Genomic DNA, 16,017 nt, shown 5'->3' on the forward strand with positions numbered 1-16,017 from the left:
CCTGATATGTGCTCCCATTGGCAGTCCTGACCTCACGGAAATAGGAGTCGCCTCAGGAGGAAAATGCAGTTGCCTGTCAACACTGTTGCTACAAAAGTCTGGGAAATTCCTCCGCTACTGAGTGACTAGAATTTTGAAAATAATAAAAACAAAAGGGAGAGAAGGAAACAATAATGATTCATTTGGGAACAGGGAATGCCATTACACCTCAGTGTCTTAAGTATCCCATTCCTTGGCTTTCTGGAGTTACAGAAATGCTGATCAGGCTTTCTTGTTGAAGGTGTGTTATTCCTGTTAAATACACAGGCCGTAAGAGGAGAGTCTGTGGCAGGAGGCATGGGGGGCCGACTTCATTCCCAGCCCTAGGCACATTCTATTGCCTTCGGTGGTAGCCCTTGAAGGCAAAATAAATGTATCTGTGGACCTGATGAGACACTATCTTAGGGGCAGGGTGGTAAGATATTATCACAGATTTCCCCCACTTCACATCTGCTTCTTGCCGTCTTACTAACAGGACTTAACTGCCTTCTAATACTTAAAAAAAATTATGTTTGTTTATTTTTGAGAGGGAGAGACCAAGTGCAAGCAGGGGAGGGACAGAGAGAGAAGGAGGCACAGAATCCAAAGCAGTTTCCAGGCTCTGAGCTGTCAGCATGTAGCCGGACATGGGGCTCAAACTCATGAACTGTAAGATCATAATCTGAGCGAAAGTTGGATGCTTAACTGACTGAGCCACCCAGGCACCTCCCTTCTAATATTTAAAACTCATGTTTATATAAAGTTTACCCACGTTTGTTAATTGGTTTATAGTGTGAAATGCACCTTCTCAAAATGTCTCCCTTTGATTTCTTAAGGTATCAGGAAAAAGAACATGAGGCTCAAAGAGATTAACTAACTTTCCTGGAACCACACAGGATGGAGTATGTGAAAATCATACTCAGAAGAAAGGAGAAGCGCCTTCTGCAGAACTTTCCCACGGGTAGGCTGGCCTAGCAAAAATAAAGGACCAGGAATCCAAAGGGCTCAAAGAGAGTCCACCACTTCCTGTAATTAGTGACAGAATTTTGGGTCCCAGAATTCTAGATTGAGATGGGAGAGCAGGCAATTCAACAGAAAAGTAGGAGGGAAACTTCCAAATAATGTAACACTACTTCAGGTGTGACATCAAAAGTACATAGATAATATCTGCCTGAGCTGGAGCTTGTACGCAGATATTTTTTTTTAATGTTTACTATTTTGAGAGAGAGGGAGTGAGGGAGCAGAGGAGAGGTGCGAAGTGAGGAGAGATAGAATCCCAAGCAGGCTCAGTGCAGAGCCTGAAGTGGAGCTCGATCTCACAGACTGTGAGATTATGACCTGAGCCAAAATCAAGAGTCAGAGGCTTAACCAGTTGAATCACCCAGGTGCCCTGTATCCAGATCTTTTGATTTCAAGACAAGGGCCCTTTTCATATTATATACAGGAAGCACAGGGTGGTTGTCAGCTATCTTGATATATGTGCTTGGAATTAGTCTGAAAAGAATACAAATTGGCTTCTAGCATAGGAGGCAGGTTGAATGTAAAGGGAGTTTGGGGAAAAGGTCTAAGGAAGGAGGGGCTGGAGGAGATCAAGGTCAGAGTGTTGCTCTCCGAGATGGCATTGGTTCTGTCAAAAAATCCATGTCTCAAGGAAAATGAGAAGAAAAATAGTCATTGACTCAGTGGCTCTGTGGACTCTGCAAGAGAAAACGGTAGTAGCTAAGAGTTCATTCTTCGTAACCAAGCTGTTCACTCCAGTCCAGCCTCTGTCTCTCACAAGGAGAGGACTTCATACAGGTTATTTAACTCTTTTGTGCCTTAGTTTCCTCATCAGTAAAGTGAGGATAATAATAATTGCTTTCTTCCACGTTTAAGGTGAGAATATGTTAATTGATAAAAACTGTTTAGAACACTACTTGATATGAAGTCAGGACCCAATAAATAATAGCTGCTATTATTATTGTTATTATTATTATCACTATTAAGTACAAAAACAAAAAACATACAAAGTTAAAAGATCAGATCATTTTCTGTTTTTAAAAAAATATTTTAAAATTTATTTCTAGGAGAGAGAGAGAGAGAGACAGCATGAGCAGGGGAGGGTCAGAGAGAGAGGGAGTCACAGACTGAAACTGGCTCCAGGCTCTGAGCTGGCAGTCAGCACAGAGCCCGACGCGGGCTCGAACCCACGAACCGCGAGATCATGACCTAAGCAAAAGTCGGATGCTTAACCGACTAAGCCACCCAGGCGCCGCAAAAGATCAGATCATTTTCAAGGATGCTTCTGCCTTTGATTATGTTGGCCCATCTTCCCAGAATTCTCTAATTTTATCATTCTGCCAAGATTCAGTGATGTTTATTCCATGAAGATTTGTATTACACCTTCATTAAGAAATGCTTTTGCTTTCCTTTCAACTTCTAATGGATTTATCTTTAATGAAGGAACGGATGAAATATTTAAGGTATGGCTGCTTTTCCATCATCTATTTTTCAGGGGTGTGTGTGTGTGTGTGTGTGTGTGTGTGTGTGTGTGGTTGTACACAGGAAAAGTTAAGTTACAATAATTCACTGAATGGGTGGTTTGTTGGCACTTTCGGGTGACTTAAATGTATTTCAGGGTGTTAAGGGAAAAGCCTTCCAGAAGCAATAATTTTGAGAGTTACTGTTCTCTTTGTTATCTTGATGGAATTTAGTACAATCTCCTTGAAGGGTGATGCACTAGAACTTTTAAATAAAGGGGATGAAGAGAAGTAAGTAGGCTTAACCTGCACTCCCTGCCTTCCAGAGACTGAACAGTGGAGAATGACAAGTTAAGGGAGGGAAGAACTCTTTTTACACTACAGTGACTCCGGACAAGGTTGATATCATCTATGTACCTGTGTATGTCTGGTGTGGCATCAATGGGACAAATCACTCTTTATGTCTCCAGAAGAGGTGCCTAACTTCTAGAAAAAAAGGCATCAACTTCAGATTTTGCATCTGAATCTCCAGTGGCCTAAACCTGCCTTTCCAGATATGAAATGGTACCCAGGCACAAGACATTTTTGGCCTACTGGTTGCTCACAAATTTTAAAAGAATATGAGTTTGAAAATGTATTGATCATGATGCAAGACGTTATTCAGAGGTTTTAGCTTAAAAGAAATACAAGCATGGCTGCATATTTCACAAGTTTCAGGCCCAATCTGATTGTCAATTCCCAGAATACACTAGTTTTTCAGTAGATGTACACATACAAACTAAATGCATACAGAAAAGCACATACATCTTTTCTTTCCAAATCGCCTTCCTTCTTTCTACCTGACATAAACTCCCTGATGTCTTGGCCAGAGTAGTACTTTTGGCACAATATTGTTCCTGATTTCTCTATTTCCTCTTGGGGACCTGCCTTTCAAACATCTAATGTGAATATTCTCATGAATGCCAATGATATACAGCTACATTTTTCCTTTAAACTTTTCATCCCCCAGGCACTCCAAGTACTCTGTGACTACTTCCAAGATATCCATAAGTAGAAGAATAGCAATTACTTGTAATAGAGGGTAGAAAAGGCAAGGGCATTTTTATTGGTTCTGGGAAGATTTAACTACATTGATACAGCATTTACTGAAAATCCCTGTCACCCCCAGAGAATGATGAATGGCCACCTCCGTCTCAGCTGGGCCCCGGGAGATTCCTGGGTGCAAAGTGCCCTGAGGTCTTCCTTGCCATGCAGAGAGGTTTGTCTCCATTCATTCTCACATGTTACCTTCACTTGAGTTTAGTGAGCAGTGAACACCTTATTCACTCCCAATTCAAATCAAAATAAAGGTTTAATTTGCTTCCCTGTCTTCTGGGGCTAATTTTCCTTCAATGAACACTCATACAGCCATTAACTCAAGGAGAACCACCCCCCGTCCCTAAGCAGCCTTTGATTAGACTCTGAAGGACTAAGTGTTCATGTGGAAGTTGCACAGCTCCGCCAGAATTAACAAGAACCTCCTTGTGTGTATGTACTTCATATCCCAGGGCAGAACAGGCTCTGAGACGTGGCCAGCAGGTTTTATGTGACCAGTGGTCCATAGCTCACATTCCACCTACTTCTGAGCTCAAGTGCTGCATTTCTAGGATACATATCCTAGTTCCCCACCTCCCCAGCAGGCCTACCATTAGCAGGCAGAATGCCAAGACATCAACTCCTGTTAAGTGTCAGTAACTTTTATCACGTAAGAGATACCAGAGCAGGCTTTGGCAGAACTTGGTTTTATGGAACATCTCCCCGGTCTGCTTCTTATGTTAATGAGTCAATTTCCCAGATGAGAAAAACAAACAAAAAAACAAAACAAAGCAAAACAAGTAACGAGTTCTCAGTTCTTCTGCTGTTCTTTATATTGTATGACTTCAACTTTATTATTGATATGCGAAGAAGCTCCAGAGACCAATCAAAATAAAAAGTTCCACTTTAACAAAGAAAGGACATATTCTCTCCAAATCTTAACTGAATTCCACTTGTCACAGTTATAAACCAACTTAGTGTAAGATGATGAGTTGTATGTTGGCACAGAGGCAGAGGCTTACCTGTATATGTGTGTATCTTTTCATGCAGGTGGATTCATTTCTCTATCAGACATGATTTTCTTGTTTTGAGTTCTCCCCAAAGTAGACTGTGAGTTAAGGACTTGAATTCAAGAAGTTGAGTTGGGAGGTGGGTGGGAGATTCATTCAGCAAGTGGACAGTATCTGCTATAATTATTAAACCTCTGCCCTCTATTAGACATAGGGTTAGACATTAACCTTAGAATATAGTCTGTGCCTTTTATTAAGACTGGACTTCAATAAGGATTTTTACTACTAAAATACTAAGATTATTGCTATTAATCAATCTTCTTTTGCAACTGGCTTTTTCATTAAGTTAAGAGAAGATAGAGAAGATAGGACTTTTAAAAGAGAAATTACACTAAAAATTAAGATTTGGCCTTTCAAACCAATTTTCAAACTCTACATTAATAAAACATATCCATGTCTGCCTAGACATATATATATACAAAAAGATTTATTATTTAATAAGGATAATGATGAAAAGCTAGAAACGAAGACAAGTTATTTTATACAAATAAACATTGCCTAATATAAAGAGTTTTCAAAAGCATGACCTGGGACTTGAAATCAATAACTATTGATAAATACACAGAAATTCATAACTAAAACCAATTCATGTATACTTAACATTCAAGCTACAGTACATGTGCCTCTAACAGTTCTCACGTAGAAAGTGTTGCATGTACCAACACTGATTCTACAGACTTGTTGGAGTTAAGAAAAACATATTTGTATAGCATTTTGAATATTAGAGTGCATTTCACATTTATATGTTTACTTAAACTTCACAAATACATGTGAGAAAAGTATTATTTATATTTTAGAAAAAAAAAGAGATGAGAGTGAAAAATCAGGTGACTTGCTTTAGGTCACAAAACTAGGGAAAATTGAAGCCAAAAATCAGCCCAAATCTTTTAACTTGTGCCTACATGCACAAAGACAGTGCATCCTTAGACACTATTTCACTAGGAACTTGGGTCAGACCAAGAGGACCAAATTTCTTGAGTTGCCTGTGAATGGCGGGTTTCCTGGGATGCAGTATTTTGAGTTCGATAATCCGGACCATACCAGGCAAACAGGAAAATTGAGCTTTTTAAGTGGCACTTAAAATATGCAAATAATTTTAAAGCACGTGCTGAAGTCTTTGACACTCATACTGCTCAGTATATGTTCTTCAGTGTCTCAGTTCTATAACAACACACTGCTGATCCTTTAAGATTGATAATATTTTATAACTCTCTTTTTTAAATGAATCCATTTCCCCTAAATGATTCCCAAGAATGGCATTAGCTATATTAGTATTCTAATATCCTTCCTAGAATATATTTTACTCATCTTTCACTTATGTCTATTTACATAAATACGAAAAGAAAACCACACAAATAAAAGAAGGCATATAGCTAGTTGTTCCAATATTGAAGTGAAGATGAGATGAGATAAGAAATGAAAAAAAAAACAAAAACCCTACATATCCAAGATAGCTTTCTAGAATGTAATAGCACACAGGAAGCTTGAATTATCAGAAGTCCAATATCTTTCAATTTATAATTTGAATATATTTGGGTTGCTAAAGGGACAATCAGAAGTTCTAAAGATATTATTTGATCAAAAAAATTCAGAAACAACTCAATATTGTTGTGTAATAGTGTGTTTATCTATAAGAGGTTGTTAATATTCAAAAGGAAAAAAATAGGTCAGTAGTTAGTGACTTTGTCTCTTCCAAATCAGCATAGCTAAATTCCTTAACTTCTAAACTCAGTGATTCCACCCTTAAGGCTTCTACAGGACAATCACTTATCTATATACCTAAGTTTTGCTATAGGTACTTCTCTAATTTTCTGTGTGTCTTTGAGAACACTTCACTTGTTTGGATGTCAGTTCGTTACCTGATAAATTGTGGAGCAGGGAGGTAACTGAGCTAGACTGAATTAGAGAAGTTGATCTGATGACAAGGATCATGATAGTAGGTCCTAGATTAATGGGGGATCACAAGGTGAGTGGGCCCACTCAGTCTCTTAGCCACACGTCCTCCTGTCTACCTCCAGGTATCATCATGTGGCATGAATGTAACAAAGTAAACATTATGTAACACAATGTCAAAAATACATATTTATGGTATATAAGTAACAAACTGTGGTTTGAAAAAATACTCTGATGTGAGATAAAGAGAGATAGCAATTTCAAAATGATGAGGTAATTGACTCAGACGGGACTGTATCTCTATAATTCAACCAATAATAAATTAGTAAACTATTTCAAGGTAAAATCTAACAATAGCTAAAGGAAAGGCAATTACATAAATCTGGGGGGCACATACTTAATTTAGACTATGTCTTGTAGACAGTGATTCCCTGCTATAAAACTTTTGAACCTCTAGGCCCTGCAGTGGGTACTCACCCAATTAAGAAAAAATATCCTTTGCTACCACTCTCAATTTTTTTCTTAAACAATGATACACACACACACACACACACACACACACACACTCACATAGAACTGAATGGCTATATCAAATACTGAAGTTTCATATACTGAAAATATCAGTTCAACAATTGTTTTAGCTTAAAAGAAGGCCTTAAAAATTTCTGGGAAAACAAAAAGGTCTTCTCTATATATGTTAGGTTATCTTACCCAGTGGGCAGGAATTCAATAAAAAAAAATGCATTTAGTGCTGAGAATACTTTATGTCAAAGTAACAGATTAAGAAATAAAAAAATGACATTGGATTGTTTTTGTATACATGACATGAAACTAATTTATTGACTTCATAAATTTCCTCTGTTTGTGTCAGCTAAATCTAATAATTGGCTCTAGTTGAATCTTATGATTTAAAAGAATAAAGCATGACCAGAGAGGTCTATATGCTTACATATATTTCTGACAGTAAATATCAATACAGATACATTTGACTTAAAACATTTAGAACTCAAAGAATTTCTGTAACTGAAAATGGATTTGGCTTATGATACACTAAGTATCAATCTTATGGAATTTTCCTCTTTGTATCCATTAAACAATATTATTACCGGTATATAAAAAGAAACAGCTCTATAAAGTTCCAATTAATTAATAATTTATTATAATTGACAAACAAATTGTGTTTCTGTGTTTCTAGAGTTATTATTAAACGGTGCTAGTATATGTATTTTTTTTAAAGTTTATTTATTTATTTTGAGAGAGAGTGTGAGCAGGGGAGGGGCAGAGAAAGGGAGGGAGAGGATCCCAAGTAGTCTCCCCACCATCAGTGCAGAACCCAGTGTGGGGCTCAAACTCATGAACCATGAGATCATGACCTGAGCCAAAGCCAAGAGTAGGACGCTTAAGTGACTGAGCCACCCAGGCATCCCTAGGGTATGTATTTTAGGCAACCACATTTCCATATCTCTTAGTAGAGGACAACAGGTATTTTAAACTTTTCTATTATATGTGCAAATAAATGAATACTTTTACAAAAGTACATATAAAGTATATACAGAACATATAAAACACGTGAAATGTACATACTCATATAATTCATATAGCATATATATCATATTATTATAATAGTTATGCATTGATTATATATTATATATTTCTATATTAGATATGGTCTATATGATTATAAGTATGTATAGATATCTATATCTGTATCTATATATCTATATCTATAAATATATATGTATATGTGTGTGTGTGTATATATATATATATATATAAATAATTTACAATGGTTAAGCCACCAGTGATGTGTTCATGACCTATCAGATTATTAGGAGATAAGCAGATTTAGGATCAATGAGAAAAGTACTTACTCCAAATGGCTTTCCTTCTATCCTTCTTTGGTCATGTGGGAAGTTCCTAGTTGGTATTAGGAGAAGGAGGCATGTGGAAGATATACAAGAAGAACCACTAAATGTAAAGGTTATGCAATCTTTATGAAAGATTTTTTTCATTTTTTCTGGCTTTACCCAGGACATTGCTTTCAGTTCCTAAAATGTGATATCTACAACCAAAAAAACTAATTTAACAAATATTGATTGATGACATACTAAGTGCTCTTCATGACAGTGATAAAAAAAAAAATTGAATAAGGTAAAGTTGGCCCTTGCCCTCTTAGAGCTTTTAGTCTAAAGATAGTGTTACCAGAGACAAAAAGAAAATAGAATCACAATAAATAAAGATTACATTAAGTATTAAGAAGGAAGTAAATGGAGGATGTCTGGGTGTCTCAGTTGGTTAAGCATGTGACACTTGAGTTCAGTTCTGATCATGATTTCACAGTTCATAAGACTGATCCCCACATTCAGGCTCTGCACCGACAGCACAGAGCCCTCTTGGGATTCACTCTCTCCTTCTCTTTCTGCCCCTCCCCTGTTTGTCCTCTCTCTCTCTCTTTCTCAAAATAAATAAATAAACATTAAAAAAGGAAGTAAGTGGAATAATAAGACAGTTACCTGTGGTATAATGAGATGAGGAGTCATTGCTCTCTTTTAAATAAGTTGATTAGGGAAGATCAAATCTCTGAAAATCCTTCCAGCTAAATATACTTTTGCTTTACTATATGCTAAGACAAATGTGAGGAATGAGCCTGAAGACCAGATTTACCATAACCAGAATTATGAGGATTATTTTATAAGCATCTATACTCAGTGTATACTCATATACATGTATACACATTTTTATATATCAAGTACTGATTAACTTTCTCTTCAGTTCTTTACATTGCAGATGAGGAAATGGAGGCTCAGAATGTCTGCAAGCAAAGTAAGTTAATAAAATCCAAACCTTCTCCAAATAGTTTTCAATTTAAATATTTGGACAAATGTACGGGAAGACAAAAATACTCTGAAGAATATAATATGCATTTAGAAGATTGTTAGAACTTGGCAAACTCCTACAATTCTAGAGTTTCTGGTAGCTAATGGCAAAAAGGAAAATTAGAGTTTTGAAAAATGTTAAGAAACATAAAAGCAAACTAGCCGAAAACTACAATCCCCAAAAGGTAGAACACATCTAACACACCATAATAACATGGTATTGGCTTATGCCTTAAATCTTTTCTCCTAAGATGATACTATCTCACCGTATTGGGGCTGGTCAAGTAACCATTCAGATATCTTTTCAGCACTTGATTAGATTAAGTGAAAAAGTAGCCTTTGATTTACAGAAATTCACATCACATTCAACTCCTACTTGAAACACTTCTGGTCCTTACAGCAACACTGCAACTTGAAGCATCTTACTGACACTATGACTTATTTTTTAATATTTGTAAAGGGCAGTAAGTGAGAATGAGTTCTTATATCATTTTACAAGCTGGATGGCTGGTTAGCAGTCATTTTTATTCTGACCTGGCTTGAACTTGCACAATGCTCATATTGCCCCTGGCATTTGACTGTGTGCAGATTACATTTTGTTTCTCTCTCCAGAAATTCGACACTGCCTGGGAAATCTGAAACTCCTAGAAAGCCATACTCCAAGCCTATTGATTTAAGAGGCTGACATGAGCTACTTTCTTTTGTCCCAAATTCCACTTTCAAACCTTGCTTGTACAAATGATAATTTATTCAAGAGCCAGTTTTAAAAATTAGTCCTCTAAAACTCTGGGTCTATGTCTCAATCTTTGAATAGACACTGGATCAACTATTTGATAACTTAAAAAAAATCAGATACATTAATAACTAATTATGGGTGACGTAGAGTAGCAAAAATTTAGATAACTAAAATTAAAATATTTTAATTGGTTATTTATGTTTCACAGACATATCTGAGGTGTTACACACTTAAAACACTAATATATTTAATTTCCATCTTTCCTGAATGTTACAGATAAAAGAAAATGAATTTGGGCTCATTCATTTATTCTTTTTTTAATTTTTTTTTTTTTTGAGAGAGGCACAAGTGAGTGTAGGACAGTGGGAGAGAGAGGGAGGAAGGGAGAGAGAGAGGAAGAGGGAGAGAGAAGCAGAGCTCACCCAAAGTGGGTCTCGTGTTCACCCAAAGCAGGGCTCATGCTCACCTGAAGCTCTCCAGATGTAGGACTTGAACACATGAAATGAGAGATCATGACCTAAGCTGAAGTTAGATGTTTACCTGACTGAGCCACCCAGGAGCCCTCATTCATTTATTTTTGTATAACACACATACAAACAAACAAACAAATAAAAAACAAAAACAAAAAGTACAGCCAACAGGATTGGATACAATTCTCTAAAAGTTTAAAGAACTTAACATGTCATTTTAAAAACCTCTGACAAATGCAGTGACATGAGCAGTGCTGACATAAAATGCCGTGAAGGTACCTTTCTTTGTCTAAGGGGAATGAGGAAACCATCCTGGAGGAAGTAACTGAAAGGTGAAGAATGAATATAAGTGAAACCTAGTGACGGTGTTGGGGAGTGACAGGGTGAATATTGTTCTGATCAGATGGAAATATATGTGTTGAAGATAAAAGTAAAAGATAACTTGGCTGATAGAAAAAACTAAGTGAGGTTCACTATGGCTAGAGCATGAAAGAAGAGGGTGGGAGGAGGGTGAAGTGTTTTGAGGTAGATAAAGAGACAAAGATCAGGTAACAAGCTAGAAAGAGAATGGTCGTCCCTATTGGAGGAGTATTAGCAGGATTAGCACAATTAAGTTTCTCAAGCTGAACAATCATGATGACTTGTTATGGCTAATGCAGAGTTGAGTGGAGGAAAAAGAGCTGCCCTGCCCATTTTAGACTGTTTAGTAATACCCTGGCCTCTACACACCAGATGTCAGTAGCACATTCCTGTAGTTATGATAATCAGTATCTTGACATGGCCAAATGTTTATCTAAGAGACAAAATCACCACTGGTCCAACAGCACATTAAAAGGATTATACAACGTGATCAACTGAGATTTATCTCAGGAATGCAAGGATGGGTCAACATAAGAAGATCAATCAGTGAAATATACCACATTCAGAGAATTAAAGAGAATAAAAAACATGATTATTTTAATTGGTGCATAAAAAAGGATTGACAAGGGGTGCCTGGGTGGCTCAGTCAGTTCAGGTGATGATCCCACGGTTCCTGCCTGGGTTCAAGCCCCATGTCTGGCTCTGCACTAATAGTGCAGAGTCTGCTTGGGATTCATTCTTATTCTCTCTCTCTCTCTCTCTCCCACCCCCAATATAAATACATAATTTTCTTTAAAAAAAGGATTTGACAAAATCTAACACCCATTCATGATAAAAAAAAAACTTTCAGAAAACTAAGAATAGTTCTTTTGAACTTTCTCAAGATGATAAAAAAATTTAAGAAAAACCTACAGCTAATATTTTACTTAATAGTAAAAGTCTGAAAATGTTCCAACAGGATCAGAAATAAGACATGCATGCCTTCCTTCACAATTGCTATTCAATATTGTACTGGAAGGTTCTTTAGTTAAGAAAACAAAAGATAATTTGCCTCTCCATATAAATCTTAGAATCAGTTTGTCAATATCAATAAAATAAGTTGCTGGGGGAAAAAAAGAAAGAAAACAAAAGATACAAATCAAGGAGAAAAATAAAAATATCCCTTTTGCAGATGGCATGATCTTATATTAAGAAATAAAACAGATGAACATAGGGGAAAAGGAGTAAATGAGAGAGGGAGGCAAACCATAAGAGACTCTTAACTATAAGAACAAAATGAGGGTTGTTGGAGGTCAGGTAAGCAGGGGATGGGCTAAATGGGTGATGGGCATTAAGGAAGGCACCTGGGATGAGCACTGGGTACTATATGTAAGTGATGAATCATTCAATTTTCCTCCTGGAACTAATATTACCCTATGTTTTAACTAAATGAATTTAAATAGAAACGTGAAACAATAAATATTTTAAAAGTCAAACAAAGAAAATCCCAAAGAATATTTAAACAATCTAATAAATGAATTCAGCAAAGTTTCAGGGTACAAGAACAACACATAAAAGTAAGTAGTGTCCTATGCACCAGCAATCTAAAAAGCAAATTAAGAAAACTATTCCATTTATAATAGAATTCAAAGGGGGCGCCTGGGTGGCTTAGTCGGTTAAGCGTCCGACTTTCGCTTAGGTCATGATCTCGCGGTTCGTGGGTTCGAGCCCCGCGTCGGGCTCTGTGCTGACTGCCAGCTCAGAGCCTGGAGCCTGTTTCAGTCTGTGACTCCCTCTCTCTCTGACCCTCCCCTGCTCACGCTGTCTCTCTCCCTCTCCTAGAAATAAATAAAAATATTAAAAAAAAACAATAGAATTCAAAGAATAAAATACCTATGGATAAATGTAATGAAAGAGGCACAAGACTTGTACACTGAGAACTATGAAAAATTGCTAAAATAAATTAAAGAAAACCTAAATAAAAAAATTCCCATTTTCATGGATGGGAAAACTTAGTATTGTTAATTTTTCAATATCAACTACCTAATGTGACCTACAGATTCAAAGCAATACTTATCAATACTTATCATCTAATGATGTTTTTTGCAGCAGTGGGAATTTTTATATTTTGCTGATAGAAGTGTAATATGGCCCAACTACTTTGGAAAATGTTTCTTAAGTTAAGAATGCACATATTCCTTCAATTACAGTCTTTATTAATCAAAGGCAAATGAAAATATGTATCTACCCATATAATTGCTCAAAAATGTTAATAGCAACTTTATTCATAATAGCTTTAGACTGGAAGCAACTTAGATGTTTATCAGTAGGTGAAAGGATAAACAAATAATGGTATATTCATATAATGGTATACTACTGTGCAATAAAAAGGAATAAAGATAGTAATATATGTAATTACATAAGTGAATCTCAAAAATATTATGCTAAGCTTTTCCACACTACCCAGAAGGGGATTCATATGGTGTTGCTCTGAGTTTCTATTGTAATTTAAAGGGATACTTTCACAGTGTCTGAGACCTTGACGTCCTGAAAGTGAAGGAGGAGGATGTCTTCAAATTCCTTGCAGCAGGAATCCACGTAGGTGGCACCAAACTTGACTTCCAAATGGAATAGTACATCTACAAGAGGAAATGTGATGGCATCTACATCATAAATCTCAAGCAGAAGCTTCTGCAGCTCAGGCCACTGTTGCCATTGAAAACCTGGCTGATGTCAGTGTCATATTATCCAGGCATAGTGGCCAGCTAGCTGTGCTGAAGTGAGCTGTTGCTACTGGAGCCACATTATAGCTGGCTGCTTCACTCCTGGAGGCTTCACCAACCAGATCCGGGTGGTCTTCTGGTGGTTACTGAATCCAGGGCTGACCATCTGCCTCTCTTATGCTATTCTACCTACCATTTCTCAGTGTAACACAGATATTCCTCTGTTCTGTGTGGACATTGCCATCCCTTTCAACAACAAGGGAACTCACTCGGTGGGTCTGATGTGGCAGTTGCTGGCCCATGAGGTCCTGCACATGTGTAGCACCATTTCCTGTGAACAACCCTGGGAGGTCCTGCCTGATCTCAACTTCTACAGAGATCCAGAAGAAATGGAATAGGAAAAGCAGGCTGCTGCTGAGAAGGTTGTGACCAACAAGGGATTTCAGGGTGAAGGGACTACTCCAGTTCCCAAGTTCACTGCTACTCAACCTGAAGTCCTGGACTGGTCTGAAGGCATGCATATGCCTTTTGTGCCTACTCAGCAGTTCCACACTGAAGACTGGAGCTTAGCCTGCCACTGAAGACTGGTCTGCGCCCACTGCTCAGGCCACTGAATGGGCAGGAACCACCACTGAGCCACCTTGAACTGCTTTTCCACAAAGAGCAAAGGCAAACCAAATGGAAATAAATAGTTCCTAAAAGTTGAAAAATATATTATGCTGAGCTAAATGTCATCCATAAAAGAATACCATACTATATGATTCCATTTAAACAAAGCTCTAAATCAGAAAACAAAACAAAACTAAACTAAACTAATCTATAGTGATCAGTTTTGGGTGGTTTTGGGTAGGAGATGTGGTAGAATTGATTCTGAAGAAAAAAATCAAGAAAGAACGTTGGTCCGTGATAGAAATAATTTATGTCCGGATGGAGATGGGGAGTTACGTGGGCACATATACATTTTTCAAACTCAAGTTTAAAATGTGTATATCTATTGTATCTGAATTATATCTCAATAATGTTGACTAAAAACATACTCTGGAGAGAAGATGGAGTGAAGTGAATGTACAAATGAAGAAAAGGTAAGAAGATAAAGAGAAAAACATGCTTATCTAATACTTGGCTTTTGTGTTCTTATGTACCTTTGCAGTTCTCTTTTAGGCTTGTTGTTAGCTCCGCCTCCCCCTTTTTTTTTTGCTATTAGCAAAATACATATTCCATTCTACTTACACTGTCTCTCAAAGTTCCTCAGAACCTGGTAAGCCATTTTTAAGCACTTTTAAGAAATAATATAAATATCTAGTACATGTAATTGTGATCATGGAATTTTTAAGGTGAAAGTGCTCTAAGAGTTGAACTGCACCAAGTACACATTCTCCTTGGATTTTGCAATTTCTTATCTCTCTTACACACACACACACACACACACACCTCTAATATAAATCTGTCTCTTTCTCAATGTGTCTAGACATTAATGTTCAAAGGGCTAATTTCAGACCATCAACAGATAAATAAAATGATAGTCATGTTATGATCTATATCTACACACTTAGAAGGAACGGAAATCATCACCTTACTAACCGTTTAGCTTAAAAATGTGTATTACAATGATTTGGAAGAGGGAATCTGAAAGAGCCTATGACATGCCCTCTAACAGCTCCCTCATTCACTTCTGCCACACTGACTTCTTTTCAAAATCATTTCCTAAGTGGGTGGAAAGATTTGAAATGGATCAGTGAATTTCACTCCTTATGTATGATCCTATAAAACACTAGCCACTCACCATTCTCACCTCATAAATTTATGGATCAGAGATTACATTTGTAAATAAAAAGAAAACAGGGAAAGAGAAATGACATTTTCTACAGAGGGATTGGAAAGCAGCCATCTTATTAACACGAAGGTCGTCGGTCTGGCAGAAAACGTTAATAACACAAATGCTAAACGTAACTCTCAGATGTCTCTTGGAGTTGCCAAAATCATTTCCATTAAATTATGAATTAGAGAGAACTGACTGTATGAAAGACAAAGTGACCAGTACTTGAATTGAAAACAACCTGAATTGGATTGGTTTGGGAGATAAATATTCATCCTTTCAGCAATTATGCTAGCTATATTGACCACCTGTCCACCAACAATAACCTCAAGAAGAAAAAGAATAATAAATGAGAAAGAGTTGGAAAAATTAATGACAAGAAGTCATTTATCTAGAACTTATTTTTTGCATTTATGAAAGCAAGACATTAAGGTCCCTGGTCTCTTGGTTTTGGTCTTGATTGACCCTGGACACCCAATTTTTGACCAAATCTGATTTTTCTTCACTGAAATCTCTGTCAAATAAATACTTAAATATCTCAAG

General features: G+C 36.9%; 1 pseudogene; it reads left to right on the forward strand.

The window, feature by feature from the left end:
* The first annotated feature begins 915 nt into the window (after positions 1–915).
* On the forward strand, positions 916–14,303 carry LOC144238972 (small ribosomal subunit protein uS2-like; annotated as a pseudogene).
* The last annotated feature ends 1,714 nt before the right edge of the window (positions 14,304–16,017 follow it).

This window comes from Crocuta crocuta, unplaced genomic scaffold, assembly GCF_008692635.1.
Source record: "Crocuta crocuta isolate KB4526 unplaced genomic scaffold, BGI_CrCroc_1.0 scaffold489, whole genome shotgun sequence".
In the NCBI taxonomy this organism is placed as follows: domain Eukaryota; kingdom Metazoa; phylum Chordata; class Mammalia; order Carnivora; family Hyaenidae; genus Crocuta; species Crocuta crocuta.